Below are 16,475 nucleotides of genomic sequence, written 5' to 3' on the forward strand. Positions count from 1 at the left end.
TTGTGCATGATTGCTGCTACATGTGACCTGTACATGGTTCTGATGTGTAAGTAATGCAATGCCACCGTCATGCATGTCTCCTCTGCCTGCATGCGGGAATCCATGTGGCCATGCCCCCTTGCCCCTCCACCGCCACTCTGCACCCCAGTTCCACCTTTGCACTGGTCTGCTACATTCTTGCCAATGTGTAGTTTCATGTTCATGTGTCCTGTGTAGATGCTAACTTCCAGCTTAGAAACTGCCAGACATATGCCGTGTGGTACAGCCTTAGTACTCGATGCAGGGCATCCCACTTGTACTGTGCATGGCTCAGATGTCCCGCAGGGACATGAGTGCCCATTAATGCTCCATGTGCATTGCACACATGCCCCTATGTGTCCTTGACTGGATGATCACTGTAATATGAGTCCTTGGTTACATACATTGCCTGCCATATTATCGGCCTCCCCATGTCAACTGTGGCTCAGTCCTGCGTTGCACACATGTTTAGGCTCTGACAATCTGTGTGGCTCACAGGCCTCAGCCTGTTCAATGGCCAATGACTCTGTCCAACTCCTGTCGTGTCTTCTACACACGTGGCCGGCCTCCGGATCTTCCATCATGTGTCCTGCCCACTGTCCCAGCATCATTTGCAGTGTTGTAATTGAAATCACATTAAGCTGTTGATGCCAGTCAACACTGCTTGTCAATACACAGGTGTATGCTCAGCCTTTTGATACCATGCTAGGCATCCCTGCTTTGGTACTGGGGTGGAGGGGTGCTTGCCTTCTAGACATGGTACACATTGAATACACAATGCACGTGATGTCTGATTTTGACATTGCACTGCCTTCACATTTCCTGGCACACACCATGGAGTGCTTGTACATGTAGGTAGTGAGTGGCGTACACATTTTCTGCACTGCATAGACCCACTTCCATGCAAACTGCCACCTTTCAACAGGTCTGATCACAGAAGCTATTCTAAGTAGACCCAGCATGCATGCATGGTCATATGTTGTGTGTCACATGTCTGCCAGATGCCTTTGCTGTCGGTGTGTGTGTGTGTGTTGTGTGCTTCTGACATGTGTACTGACCCTTTCCTCTCTATTTTTCAGGTGATGACGCAATGGATGCAGAGGATGGTGTTGTCATGCCAGACACAGGGTTGGTAAGACCACATCAACCCGGCACTAGTGGGGGTCGTGGGGTGGTAGGCCACGAAAACCCCCAAGTGCTGCAGTCCATCCTGTCTCTGGCTGTCTATGAGTCCAGCCTTGATGACGACTCTGACGTCCATGTTGAGTTGGATGACCATCAAGTCCATGTGTCAGGGGTGAGTGATTCTGATGTGGACACTCCTCTGTCTGCGACCCCTGCACTGAGGGATCAGACAGTCTTGGTTCCTCCGCCCGTGGTGGATCGGGACGCAGGGTCACCGTCCACACCAGTCACTGATGTGCCTGGGACATCACGTCGACGGGGGCATGTAGTCGTGCAGCCGCAGGCGGTGCCAACACAGCGAGGACCCCCGGTCCTTGGGTCCCGCAGGGGTCAAGCCCGGCAACGCGGTCGCCGCGCGCAACCGCTGTATACTGAGTGGGAGCAAGACATGACTGCCAATTCAGAACGTCAGGGGGCAGCAATGGAGAACATCGCTGACAGCATGGAGCGTGTGGCCCGATCTGTGCTCCCCCCTGCTCGGCAGGTGCTACTCCAGCAGCAGGCGGCACGGTCCACGGCCCGCTCACTCAGGCTGGGCATGGCGGCCTCAGACAGGGCACGCCAGGCTGAAATGTCGTCTCTGCGTCAAGCAATTGCTGCTCACGCAGAGGCGCACATGGATGCCCTGAGGGAGGAGTATGCCTCCCTCAGATCCACTCTGGGTGTCCTTATGATGTCCCAGAGGCAGCGGGCAGAGGAGAGGTTTGCACAGCTTGAGCGCACCATCTCGGCTGAGCTACAGGCTTGCCGGGAGGTGCAGCGGTTGTCCAGCCAGGCCTTGCAGGAGGAACTCCGTGTTACACGTGCTACCTTGCAAGAGGAAGCACGTGTATCACGTGAGGTCCTGCATGCAGACCTATGTAACATCGCCACACAGAACCAGGCTCACCTGTCCGGCAGACTTGCTGCCGACGAGGGGCAAGCTGCGGCTAGGCGTGGCCAGGCTACTGTGCCATGTCCTCCTTTCCAGGATGAGCCAGACTCGGACGACCATCTATCTCCCACATAGGTCGTGCTGTGAAGGCGTTGAGCCCATGGAGGTATTTTTTTTTGGCTCAGCATCATCGCATGTGGATGTTGAGCAGCACCCTGTACCTCCCCCCTCCTGGGTGCCTCCCCTCCCCCCCGGGTCGTATGTGGCCATTTTTGATTTTTCATTTAGTTTAGTTAGTTAAGTTTCTGTTTGATAGTTAGTTTAAATAGGTAATGTAGGTTTTCCTTAGTTAGTGTAATTAGTTAATAGTTGAGTTAGTTTAAAATTTGTAGTCTATTGTGCTTACATGTGACAGTGCGGTGCCTTGTGGTTTTTGAAGGCATCCACTGTCTGTTCCAGCTGGGCCCTTCATGGTTGTCTTGTGTATGTGTTTGCTGCTTGGGTTCCTTGACTCACATATGCCACTCCTGCCTCCCTTATCCATGGGCTCGCAAGGATGGTTCGGTGTAACAGAATTTTACACAAGGGCTTTGGACTGTCATATCTGTGGCATGTCTGGTGCTTTTTGACTTGTGTTGACACCCCTAGTGGGGATGATCTAGGTGTAATTGTCCACTGTTCAGCTTTTGCTAGATGGGGCGTGTCATGATTAATGTGGACATTGATTGCTATGCATTGTGTATTATGTTTCATATCTTTCCTGTACACGTGCTTGTTGCAAATCATGCTGTAGTTAGTGTTCCACACTTTGGAGGTGAAAGACGGACTGATGGTGTGATTTGTGATGTGACTCTCTGACATGGTCAAGTAATGAGATGCCTGATGAGACACACACAGATCACTTTGATGCATTAATCATGTGTTTCATGCACTTTCTGCAGGGGGATGAGGCATCAGAGCACCTTTGCCAGCAGACATGGCCCATTGGACGACCTAATTCCTGACCCGTTTGTTGGTGCCCACATGCACATGTGTGCACAAGCAGAGCCACAGTGATTGCAGACCCACATCCTAGAACTGCTGACATGTTCCAAGCAACTCCAGGCAAGGTGAGCATCACAGGGGGGCCACGAGACAGCAAAGCTTGCACCAGGCGAGTTGCACGTGCAGGCTTAGTCACAGCACTGAGGGTGAGCTTAGACAAATATTGGTGTTGAAGCACAGAATGCAGCTCAGATGTGTTTGTGGACTGATGGCTGTTGATAGTAGGGTTGTCTGGGACACATGCGGGGGCAGTGGCACATACCCTGCGGTACACCAGGGTTCATTGAGGCACTTGTATCAACCATGTAGCCTTCCAAGACATGGAAAGGGGCAGCTCACAGGGACATACAGCAAGGGACATACTCGGGTGCAGTGCATGTCTATTCCACGTACTTCATGATAAATGCACTGGCAACTTTCTTTTGGTCATGGTGGTACGCAACTTGATCTGTAGTCATGGCTTGCCATATGGGTCTGTCTGCTTACCCAGGGAACATTGCATGTTGTGTGCATTGTGACACATTGGTGTTCCATTTGCCACGCACCCACCAGCGGCTGACTTACTGCATTGACTGTGAATGACCCGTCACAGGGTTGATATTATATATGGGTACGAAGCATGGAGCACAGATTTTCTGTTTGTAGAGGTGTATGTTGTTATGGGGCATGTTTTGTGTTGTGTTTTTGTGCAATTGGCATGTACTGGTTGCTGACTGTGTCTCTCTTTGCAGCATTGCAGTGCTCCTGTAACTGGACCTGAGAGTGCGCAGGCAGGAGGCCAGCACTCAAAACCAGAGCTAAGTGTCTTGTTGTATTTTCTTACAAACTGCCCTGCATAGGCTTGCTGGGGAGTGTACTGATGCATGGATGTATGTGTGGTCCTATTTGGTATGTTTTTTACCCTAATCACCCTTGATCCTATGCAATTTCGAAACCTGTACCCTCTACCCGGTGTTCCTGCTTCCCATGCCTATCCAAGCAATGTTCCCTGACCCTCTTTCCCCACTGGGGTTGCGGATGCCTGTGTAAGCCCCGAACTTGCAGGCGCCAAAACCCTAGAGGGGGTGGTTGGTTCGTACCACTCCTGAGCCTGGACTACAGAAGGCCATGACAATGATGTCCAAGTTTGTTTGTATTGTGCATGTGTTCATGCAGGTTGTACATTTTCGTGCATTCCCTGGTTTCATGTGTCATTCCTGCTCCCCTCACCTGCCACGCATTCCAGTCATCCAGTGTGTCTACACCTGTCCAGACTGCATATCCCTGAACCTCTTTCCCCACCAGGATCTCAGGGGCCTGTGTGAGTTTGACCTTGCAGGCACCCGGGACATGGTGTGGGTGGTTGTTTCATGAGACTCCAGCGCCTGTACAGGGGATCTGTGACAGTACACATCCATTCATGGTGCATCATCCTATGTCATGTACCACACATGTCTCACATCCAGTCGTGACATTGTTTTGCTGTGCTACCTTGGTTGTTGCATCATTGTGGTAGTACTTGGCCTTTGAGACGTACTGCTATGTCAAGTCATCTACTGGAGGGTGTTTGGGTTCCTTTTCATGCCTTGGATTATGTGAAATTGGAAATGAGTGTGGATTCTGAGGGTTCAGGCATCTCTTTACACACAAGGTGGGAGATGGACACGAAGGGTAAAGGTGATCCTGTGGCCAGGTGGGAATGAGGGTTGGAGGCTCCATGACCCAGGTGCAGTTGTTCAGTGGGTCATGGTCATTTGCGAGGGGGGGGGTTGTTGTTGATAGTTGCGTTGCCCTGCAGTGTGATGGGAACTCTGACATTGTAATGTTGTTGTCCGATGTACATGTTGTGTTCTGCTGATCAATGCCTGTTCATGTGTTGTGTTTTCCTTTCAGGTGCGAGGGGATAGTAGTGGTTTGACATGCTGGGGTGTACACATGGTGGATGTTCACATGTGATGTGTAGGGAACACTGATGGTCACTTGAGTGCACATGCATATGTGGAGTGCATGTCCTTGCAGAACCACACACTTGCACTCGGATGCACTCCATGTACTCCCACCCTTGCATATCCACGTGTACACTGTTTGCCTTCTGGTGGCCACTGTGTCCCGCCAGCACATGTTCTGTGACCGATTATGGTTCGAGTACATGCCTAATTTGATGTTTGATGTAGTCTGTCACTTAGATGTGATGCTCAGGGTGTGCATCACACACAATGGCTGTTCACTGTGCTGTGCGCTGAGCAGTGTGATGCAGGAGTAGGACATTGCACACATGAGCTGCGGTGTTCATTTTGCAATGCATCATGTGCATATAGCCAGGCATTCATTGTGATGTTACGTCTACGACTGTTGTAATGCATTTGGAATCGACTAATTTTTGGTGGGACATTTTGTTGGTCTGTCATTTCATCGGATTCCGGGTCAGGCATCATTGTCCGATGCCACTGTACATTTAGGACATGGAAATGTGTACCTTATCGTTACTGGGTGGGTGTATGGGTATTGCTTGCCATGTCATGTTGATGTTTGGGAGGGTTTGACTGTCATGACAGTGATGGCCATGGCCTGTTTTGCAGGTGTGTGTGATGCACACCTTGCATGTCCAGGTCATCCGCTTCTCAGAGCAACTAGCTGGGGGTAGGTTTCTCTCCGCAGCAGGGCCCTCCCCCTCAAACAGACTTCCTGACTTGAACTTGAGGGGAACCATCTCCAGTTCAGGAAGCACCTCAAGACCTTCCTCTTTGCTTCTGCTTACTCTCTGCCTCTCCCTTGCAGAATTATTCACTGGAACTGCACATGAGCTGCAACTGGGCCACTCTCACCAACCTCGGTCCCTGGGCCAGCCACTGTCCACTTGCACTGCCACCCTGGCAACCCCTGCACTGCAGTACTGTCTCTCTATCCCTACAGCCCTCCCTTCCCAGCACTCGTCTGCACTTACCTTAGCAGTTGCCACCAGGCGACCTATGTATAATTGTTTGGCCTACTTCCCCTGTACTGGACTCCCCCCTACCCTTGCACTTTTCCCTTCCCCCTACCCCTGCACTTGCACAATCACAATGACACCTGGCCTAGTAGTACCATTCTCTGTGTTCCCTTGTTCCCCCCCCCCCCTGCCTCATTGTGCCTTGTAATACTTGTGTATGGCTCATGTCATGTCACATGTCATATGTGTGCATTTTGGTTGCACAGGATAGCTTGTGTTTAAGTAGCTAGGGATGCAGACGATGTGGCACTTCCATGGCAACTATCTCAGGGTGGTAGGGTTGTGACAGTTGACTGTCACTTTGTCATCATCGATTGTCACCTGGTATGTGCCAGGCCTGTGTGCACTCCGCAGGGGTGGGAGTTTAGGTGAAAAATGTGGCCACAAGCTGGGTCCGGGCTACCTCGCCACGTGCCCTGTCCCCTCCCATGGCCAGCGCCTGTGCCTGTGGTTGGGGATGTGGGGGCACCACCATGTCCACCGGGACGCCCTGCCGTGTTGCAACATTGTGCAGGACACATGCTGCCACAATGATCCTGCACACAACTGCTGGTGCATAGAGTAGTTGCCCACCAGAGCGGTCAAGGGAGCGGAAACGTGACTTGAGCACTCCGAATGTGCGCTCCACTATGCCCCTGGTTGCAATATGGGCAGCGTTGTATCTTACCTGGGGTGGTGTGGTGGGGTTCCGGATTGGCGTCATCATGTGGTTGCTCAGAGGGTAGGCACTGTCCCCTGGGGAGGTGATAATTGTTCAGATTATTGGGGTTGGTATATTTGTCTGTGTGTGACTTGCATGCATGTGCAAGGGCATTTGTACTCACCTAGGAGCCATGTGTCGCCATGCTGCCCAGCTTCCAGGGCCCGGCTCAGGGCGGACATTCTGTATATGAAACTTGTCATGGGTGGAGCCAGGGTAGTTTGCATACACAGAGGTGATGATTCCCTTTGCATCGCATACCACCTGTACATTGATGGAATGCCAGTGCTTGCGGTTTCGGTATATGTGCTCAGTGGCCCTAGGTGGACGTAGGGCCACATGGGTGCAATCTATGGCACCGAGCACTTTGGGGAAGTGTGCCACCCTGAAAAAATCCAGGACAACGGCCTGCCTTTCTGCGGGTGTTCTGGGCATGTATATGTGCCTGCGGACTGAGGGGCGCGCTGTCATGATTGCCAGTACCTGGTGTAGGCAGCGTGACTGCGTGGCCTGTGAGACCCCCCCCACTATGGCAGTGGTCCGCTGAAACGACCCAGTGGCCAAGAAATGCAAGACATTGAGCAGCTTCTCCAAGGGGCTCAATGCTTGGGAGCAAAGGGTGGGGGATGTGAGGTCATCTTCCCACTCCCTGACCAGGTCTAGGATGATATGGGGTGGAAACCTATACCTGCCGTAGACCTGGTCGTCAGGCATCCCAAAAAGGCCTGTCCGTGGTGCAAAAATGCGTGGCCTGGCTATTCTCCTCCTCCTGCGGTGTCCCACAATCACTGCAGCAACAAATGGGGCATTCATCGTCGCTGTATTTACGCGTTTGTTGTTTGCGCGCACTTTTATGCTGTGCGCGGGACGCCTCCGTGTGGGCGGAATCGTTGGTTTCCCGTATTCTGGTGTCATCGCGTGTGATCGGAGGGGAGCGAGCGTACACGCGATTGGCCTGGGTACGTGTGTTTCGGGGTGCGCGGGTAGTTCCACACGCGATTGGCCTAGGTACGTGTGTTTCGGGGTGCGCGGGAAGTTCCACACGCGATTGGCCTGGGTACGTGTGTTTCGGGGTGCGCGGGTATTTCCACACGCGATTGGCCTGGGTACGTGTTTCGGGGTGCGCGGGAAGTTCCACACGCGATTGGCCGGGGTACGTGTTTCGGGGTGCGCGGGAAGTTCCACACGCGATTGGCCGGGGTACGTGTGTTTCGGGGTCCCGTGAACTTTCACACGCGATTGGTTGGGATCCACGTGTGTACTGTCATCACGTGCAATGAGGGATACTCCCTCGCACGTCACGTCACAGACGCGCTCACGCGCTGAGGGCCTTTGGTCCAATGAAAATGCGTATGCGTGCAGACGCGCTTACGCGCTAAGGGCCTTTCCTCGAATTACACGCTGACGTGCAGAATTTTCACGTGCCTAATCACTCCGTATCAAGCTGGCCACGCGTAAGCACACGGAAGACCACGCTCCTGCCCAGAAGGCCGAACTACTGCCCCCCAGAGCCCCGAGCACGCTCCCACCTGCCATCTGCTGCTGCCTGACTGCCTGCTGCCCACGTGCCCTGCCATTTGCTGCCTGCACATCAGCCAGGGGTGCTGTTGGTGTGACCACCCCTGCTGGAACCAAAGACTCCCGACTGGGATTCCATCGCTCCACAGCCCAGCCCCAGGACCCAGTTGCCCACCCACTCCTGCCTCTGGGGTTGTCATGTCGGGGCCAACTCCATCTGTGACCACTGACAACCCCCGGCCAGAGAGGCAGAGGGGCACCAGCTTCAGTGCCACCGAAGTTGGTGTCCTGGTGGAGCAAGTCCTGGGCCAGTATGATGCCCTCTTCGGAAGTTGCCGCGCCGACAAGGAAGGACGGACTCGGATCTGGACTGACATCGTGACTGCCATCAACGCGGAGGGGGTGGCAGTCCGCGACTTCCAACATGTCAAGAAGCGCTGGGAGGACTTCAGGTCCAGGACCCTGACCAAGGCCCGGCGCCTCTTGAAGGCAGCGGATGCCAAGGGGCGCCGGGGCCACTTGTCGGAAGAACAGATGAGGGTCCTGGAACACATATCCCCAGCGCTCCACGTCCAGGTCCTTGAGAGGCAGACCCGTCTGGAGTCGAGCGGTGAGTGTACATGCATCCTGATTGTGAGCAGTGCGTGTGGTGATTGTTCAGTAGTGTGCAGGTTGCACATCTGTTTGTATGGGGTCGAATATGGGTGCGGGTGTACAGGGCCGTGGGGCTGACACATGCGAGGGCTGTAATGTGTGAGACATGGATGGTGCCTGTGTGTGTGGGCTTGCATGCCAAATGCAGTTGTGTGGGCACACAAGTCTGTATGAATGTGTATGTGAGTAGACATGTCCGTGATGTCACGCATGTATGTTGTTTTCAGCTGATTGTATCAGCGCTGTGTACATGTGCATGTGTGTGTATTTGACAAGGGTGCAACAGTGATGCAACATGGATGCATGTGACAGCGGTATGTGGAAGCCTGATTGGCAGATGTGACATGGATGCCCGTCTGAACACTGCGACACTTAGCAGAGGTGTACACATGCATGCAAGTGTGGTGGTGTGTGTACATGTGTGGTGCACTTCCTGTGTTGCATGTGATGTCTGGCTCACCTTTGCCTGCTGATGCTGTTGTATGTGTATGGATGGTGTTGGCAGTTGCAACATGGCTGTGGTATGGCTCGTGTGTGCAAGTTGTAATGACATGTGTGTTGGGGATTGTGATGACATGTCAGAGGTTTGCCAATGCCACTCATGTACAACTGTCATGTGTGTATGTGTCCATTGTACAGTGCCCTGATGCCTGTGTTTTGTTTCTCCCTGTCTGCAGCGTCAACTGATGAAGAGGGCGGAGAAGGTGCTGTGGAGCACAGCGGCGGGGATCCGACCGCCAGCCGGAGACGCAAGGCCCGGCTCCCCTCCCAGGTTGTCATCTCGTCGGGGAGTGAGGAGTCCGGTGCCGCGTCCCAGGCCGCAGCTGCCGGGGGGAGGTCCAAGAGGCGGAGGTTGCAGTTGGACTCCTCGGCAGCAGAAGGGGCAGCTGGGACCCCACAGGGCCCAACGGGGGAAGATGGCACAGAGTCATCCAGGTTGGTGGGGGGTTTGGTGGAGGAGGAGGCCGTGCAAGCACCGGAGACGGGGTCTGGGGGTGGGGATCCCACTGGTGCTAGTGGTGCAGTGCAGGACCAGGGACAGGAGGCAGCACAGGCCGCCGCGGAGGTGCCTGTGTGCAATCCTGTCTCTGATCCTGTCCCTGCATCATCTTGCACCAGCAGGGATGCCCATGTCCAGACCAGTTTTCAGGCAGGGGATGAGCTGACGTCAACTGGCCTTCCCCTGCCTGCGGACGTGGCTATCCAGGCCCGGGTTGAGCCTGTCCTGGCTGGAGTGGCGTTGCGTCAACGGGCCATGCGAGGCGACCTGCAGTCTTTTCATGAAGAGACTGCAGGTCATCTCGAATGGCTCGTTGACCACGTCAGCCTGCTGGGACAGGTCACCCAGGCCGGATTCCTCCGTCTGATGGGGCTTGCCACGACCCCCTCCTCAGCTGGACCCCCTACGCGCCAGTCGTCCTCTGTGCCATCTTCCCACCCATCAGTCACCTGGGTGCCCTGTGGAGCTGCCTCTGACGGTGCGGCCAGGCTGGTGGAGGAGGCATCCCTGCCACAGTCGGGAGTCGGACGTCCAGCAGGGGTGGCCACGTCAACGACTGCACCCCAGCCGGCGGAGGATGTGCAGGCAGCAGGAGGCAGTGCAGGGGCAGAGGCACAGCAGCAGCAGCTCCATGGTGGGAGCCATGAAGGCTCGGGGCCTTCGACATCGGAGGGGCAGGCATCGGCCGGAGGGCAGGAGGACCCAGGACAAAAAGTGTCTTCCGTGTGGCAGCGGTTGGGCCACGCCATAGATGCGGAGCGGCAGCGGGCGGAAGAGGCACGGCTCTCAATGGTCAGGGCGGAGAACTCCATGCAGAGGGCCCTGAGGCGGGTCGAGTGCCTCGAGGCAATCCGCAGGGCTTTGGAGGTGGACACGTCGACGGCCCTGCGGACCCTCGGGGCCATGGAGGTGGACCGCCTCCGGGACATAGAGGAGGAGTTCGATGATGCCCTGGCCCGGCACATCCAGAAGTGAGCCGTGGAACTAGCCCGCTGCCCTTGTACATAGTTATGTAGGTAGTGTTAAGTTTCATTTTTGTTTTTATTTCATTTGGACCTTTTGGACATTGGCCACATTTTTGTATATAGTTTTTTTTATTAGTTAGTGTAGTTAGTTAGGTTTCCTTTATTTTGTTGGGATGATGGACCCTGGCTTCTTGCTTTGTACATAGTTGTGGACTTGTACATATTTTTTTTTTTGAATTATCCATGGATCAATGGCTTATGTTTTTTTTTCACATTGGATTTTGTTTGGTGGACATTGACTTTGTAGTACATTACTTTGGATTTCTATATTCTTTGATTTTTTCTTTTTTTTGGACGGACATGCTTCTTTTCATTTTTTTCCATTCACATTTCAGTTTCTTCATTTTTGTTTCTATTCATCTTTCCTTTAATACATTATTTATTTGTTGCACTTCAATGTGTGGTGTCTCATTGTTTTCATGCATTTCATGTTATGTGTTTTGAGATTCACTGACACCCATTGGGTGTATGTGAGGGACATGTGTTTGTTTTGGAACTTGCAATTGGTGTTCTGTGATGTAATTGCAGAATATGAGTGGGTGGATGCAATACTCGGGTGGGTGTTTTGCATTTGGGGGCTGACCATAGAGACCAGGGATCTGGACTGTGATGACATGTTGGGTGGGGAACATGAGTTGGACATGGGTGGGGGCCTGCTGGCAGGTGCCCCACAGTGCTGGGGGGTGGGAGACATGAGTGGGGGCCTGGTGGAGGGTGCCCCTGGATGCTAGGGGGTGGGGGTGCAGGGGGACATGAGTGGGGGCCTGTTTGAGGCTGCCCCTGCACTGCTGAGGGGTGGGGGTGGGGGGAGACATGAGTGGGGGCCTGGTGGAGGGTGCCCCTGGATGCTGGGGGGGTGGGGGTGGTGGGAGACATGAGTGGGGGCCTGGTGGAGGGTGCCCTGCACTGCTGGGGAGTGGGGGTGATGGGAGACATGAGTGGGTGCCAGGTGGAGGGTGCCCCTGGATGCTGGGGGGGTGGGGGTGGTGGGAGACATGGGTGGGGGCCTGCTGGCAGGTGCCCCACAGTGCTGGGGGGTGGGAGACATGAGTGGGGGCCTGGTGGAGGGTGCCCCTGGATGCTAGGGGGTGGGGGTGGTGGGAGACATGAGTGGGGGCCTGGTGGAGGGTGCCCCTGGATGCTAGGGGGTGGGGGTGCTGGGAGACATGTGTGGGGGCCTGGTGGAGGGTGCCCCTGGATGCTGGGGGGGTGGGTGTGCTGGGAGACATGTGTGGGGGCCTGGTGGAGGGTGCCCCTGGATGCTGGGGGGGTGGGGGTGGTGGGAGACATGAGTGGGGGCCTGGTGGAGGGTGCCCTGCACTGCTGGGGAGTGGGGGTGATGGGAGACATGAGTGGGTGCCAGGTGGAGGGTGCCCCTGGATGCTGGGGGGGTGGGGGTGGTGGGAGACATGGGTGGGGGCCTGCTGGCAGGTGCCCCACAGTGCTGGGGGGTGGGAGACATGAGTGGGGGCCTGGTGGAGGGTGCCCCTGGATGCTAGGGGGTGGGGGTGCAGGGGGACATGAGTGGGGGCCTGTTTGAGGCTGCCCCTGCACTGCTGGGGGGTGGGGGTGGGGGGAGACATGAGTGGGGGCCTGGTGGAGGGTGCCCCTGGTGGCTGGGGGGTGGGGGTGGTGGGAGACATGAGTGGGGGCCTGGTGGAGGGTGCCCCTGGATGCTAGGGGGTGGGGGTGGTGGGAGACATGAGTGGGGGCCTGGTGGAGGGTGCCCCTGGATGCTGGGGGGGTGGGGGTGCTGGGAGACATGTGTGGGGGCCTGGTGGAGGGTGCCCTGCACTGCTGGGGAGTGGGGGTGATGGGAGACATGAGTGGGTGCCAGGTGGAGGGTGCCCCTGGATGCTGGGGGGGTGGGGGTGGTGGGAGACATGGGTGGGGGCCTGCTGGCAGGTGCCCCACAGTGCTGGGGGGTGGGAGACATGAGTGGGGGCCTGGTGGAGGGTGCCCCTGGATGCTAGGGGGTGGGGGTGGTGGGAGACATGAGTGGGGGCCTGGTGGAGGGTGCCCCTGGATGCTAGGGGGTGGGGGTGCTGGGAGACATGTGTGGGGGCCTGGTGGAGGGTGCCCCTGGATGCTGGGGGGGTGGGTGTGCTGGGAGACATGTGTGGGGGCCTGGTGGAGGGTGCCCCTGGATGCTGGGGGGGTGGGGGTGGTGGGAGACATGAGTGGGGGCCTGTTTGAGGCTGCCCCTGCACTGCTGGGGGGTGGGGGTGGGGGGAGACATGAGTGGGGGCCTGGTGGAGGGTGCCCCTGGATGCTGGGGGGGTGGGGGTGGTGGGAGACATGAGTGGGGGCCTGGTGGAGGGTGCCCTGCACTGCTGGGGAGTGGGGGTGATGGGAGACATGAGTGGGTGCCAGGTGGAGGGTGCCCCTGGATGCTGGGGGGGTGGGGGTGGTGGGAGACATGGGTGGGGGCCTGCTGGCAGGTGCCCCACAGTGCTGGGGGGTGGGAGACATGAGTGGGGGCCTGGTGGAGGGTGCCCCTGGATGCTAGGGGGTGGGGGTGCAGGGGGACATGAGTGGGGGCCTGTTTGAGGCTGCCCCTGCACTGCTGGGGGGTGGGGGTGGGGGGAGACATGAGTGGGGGCCTGGTGGAGGGTGCCTCTGGTGGCTGGGGGGTGGGGGTGGTGGGAGACATGAGTGGGGGCCTGGTGGAGGGTGCCCCTGGATGCTAGGGGGTGGGGGTGGTGGGAGACATGAGTGGGGGCCTGGTGGAGGGTGCCCCTGGATGCTAGGGGGTGGGGGTGCTGGGAGACATGTGTGGGGGCCTGGTGGAGGGTGCCCCTGGATGCTGGGGGGGTGGGTGTGCTGGGAGACATGTGTGGGGGCCTGGTGGAGGGTGCCCCTGGATGCTGGGGGGGTGGGGGTGGTGGGAGACATGAGTGGGGGCCTGGTGGAGGGTGCCCTGCACTGCTGGGGAGTGGGGGTGATGGGAGACATGAGTGGGTGCCAGGTGGAGGGTGCCCCTGGATGCTGGGGGGGTGGGGGTGGTGGGAGACATGGGTGGGGGCCTGCTGGCAGGTGCCCCACAGTGCTGGGGGGTGGGAGACATGAGTGGGGGCCTGGTGGAGGGTGCCCCTGGATGCTAGGGGGTGGGGGTGCAGGGGGACATGAGTGGGGGCCTGTTTGAGGCTGCCCCTGCACTGCTGGGGGGTGGGGGTGGGGGGAGACATGAGTGGGGGCCTGGTGGAGGGTGCCCCTGGTGGCTGGGGGGTGGGGGTGGTGGGAGACATGAGTGGGGGCCTGGTGGAGGGTGCCCCTGGATGCTAGGGGGTGGGGGTGCTGGGAGACATGTGTGGGGGCCTGGTGGAGGGTGCCCCTGGATGCTGGGGGGTGGGGGTGGTGGGAGACATGAGTGGGGGCCTGGTGGAGGGTGCCCCTGGATGCTGGGGGGTGGGGGTGGTGGGAGACATGAGTGGGGGCCTGGTGGAGGGTGCCCCTGGATGCTGGGGGGTGGGTGTGCTGGGAGACATGTGTGGGGGCCTGGTGGAGGGTGCCCCTGGATGCTGGGGGGGTGGGTGTGCTGGGAGACATGTGTGGGGGCCTGGTGGAGGGTGCCCCTGGATGCTGGGGGGGTGGGGGTGGTGGGAGACATGAGTGGGGGCCTGTTTGAGGCTGCCCCTGCACTGCTGGGGGGTGGGGGTGGGGGGAGACATGAGTGGGGGCCTGGTGGAGGGTGCCCCTGGATGCTGGGGGGATGGGGGTGGTGGGAGACATGGGTGGGGGCCTGCTGGCAGGTGCCCCACAGTGCTGGGGGGTGGGAGACATGAGTGGGGGCCTGGTGGAGGGTGCCCCTGGATGCTAGGGGGTGGGGGTGCAGGGGGACATGAGTGGGGGCCTGTTTGAGGCTGCCCCTGCACTGCTGGGGGGTGGGGGGTGGGGGGAGACATGGGTGGGGGCCTGCTGGAGGCTGCCCCTGGTGGCTGGGGGTGCAGGGGGACATGCGTTGGTGGGCAGTAGTGCTAGTTGATATGTGGGTTGGCTGGTGGGCATGGCCATGGTGGATGGGGTGCCTGCAGGACATGTGCTGGGTAGGCCCCTGTGGTGTGAGCCACCTGCAGGGGCCGTGGAGGGTGTAGAGGGTACACTGTAGAGGGTGTGCTGCTCCCCGCGCACCCCCGAAATACACGTACCCCGCTCAATCGCGTGTGGAACTTCCCGCGCACCCCTGATATCCACGTACCCGGCCAAATCGCGTGTGTCACTTCCCGCGCACCCCCGAAATACACGTACCCCGCTCAATCGCGTGTGGAACTTCCCGCGCACCCCTGAAATCCACGTACCCGGCCAAATCGCGTGTGGAACTTCCCGCGCACCCCTGAAATCCACGTACCCGGCCAAATCGCGTGTGGAACTTCCCGCGCACCCCTGATATCCACGTACCAGGCCGAATCGCGTGTGGAACTTCCCGCGCACCCCCGAAATACACGTACCCCGCTCAATCGCGTGTGGAACTTCCCGCGCACCCCTGAAATCCACGTACCCGGCCAAATCGCGTGTGTCACTTCCCGCGCACCCCCGAAATACACGTACCCCGCTCAATCGCGTGTGGAACTTCCCGCGCACCCCTGAAATCCACGTACCCGGCCAAATCGCGTGTGGAACTTCCCGCGCACCCCCGAAATACACGTACCCCACTCAATCGCGTGTGGAACTTCCCGCGCACCCCTGAAATCCACGTACCCGGCCAAATCGCGTGTGTCACTTCCCGCGCACCCCCGAAATACACGTACCCCGCTCAATCGCGTGTGGAACTTCCCGCGCACCCCTGAAATCCACGTACCCGGCCAAATCGCGTGTGGAACTTCCCGCGCACCCCCGAAATACACGTACCCCGCTCAATCGCGTGTGGAACTTCCCGCGCACCCCTGAAATCCACGTACCCGGCCAAATCGCGTGTGGAACTTCCCGCGCACCCCCGAAATACACGTACCCCGCTCAATCGCGTGTGGAACTTCCCGCGCACCCCTGAAATCCACGTACCCGGCCAAATCGCGTGTGGAACTTCCCGCGCACCCCTGATATCCACGTACCCGGCCAAATCGCGTGTGGAACTTCCCGCGCACCCCTGAAATCCACGTACCCGGCCAAATCGCGTGTGGAACTTCCCGCGCACCCCCGAAATACACGTACCCCGCTCAATCGCGTGTGGAACTTCCTGCGCACCCATGAAATCCACGTACCCGGCCAAATCGCGTGTGGAACTTCCCGCGCACCCCTGATATCCACGTACCCGGCCAAATCGCGTGTGGAACTTCCCGCGCACCCCCGAAATACACGTACCCGGCCAAATCGCGTGTGGAACTTCCCGCGCACCCCCGAAATCCACGTACCCGGCCAAATCGCGTGTGGAACTTCCCGCGCACCCCTGATATCCACGTACCCGGCCAAATCGCGTGTGGAACTTCCCGCACACCCCCGAAATACACGTACCCCGCTCAATCGCGTGTGTCACTTCCCGCGCACCCCCGGAA

The sequence above is a fragment of the Ambystoma mexicanum genome, chromosome 10 (assembly GCF_040938575.1).
Source record: "Ambystoma mexicanum isolate Mex_15411 chromosome 10, UKY_AmexF1_1, whole genome shotgun sequence".
In the NCBI taxonomy this organism is placed as follows: domain Eukaryota; kingdom Metazoa; phylum Chordata; class Amphibia; order Caudata; family Ambystomatidae; genus Ambystoma; species Ambystoma mexicanum.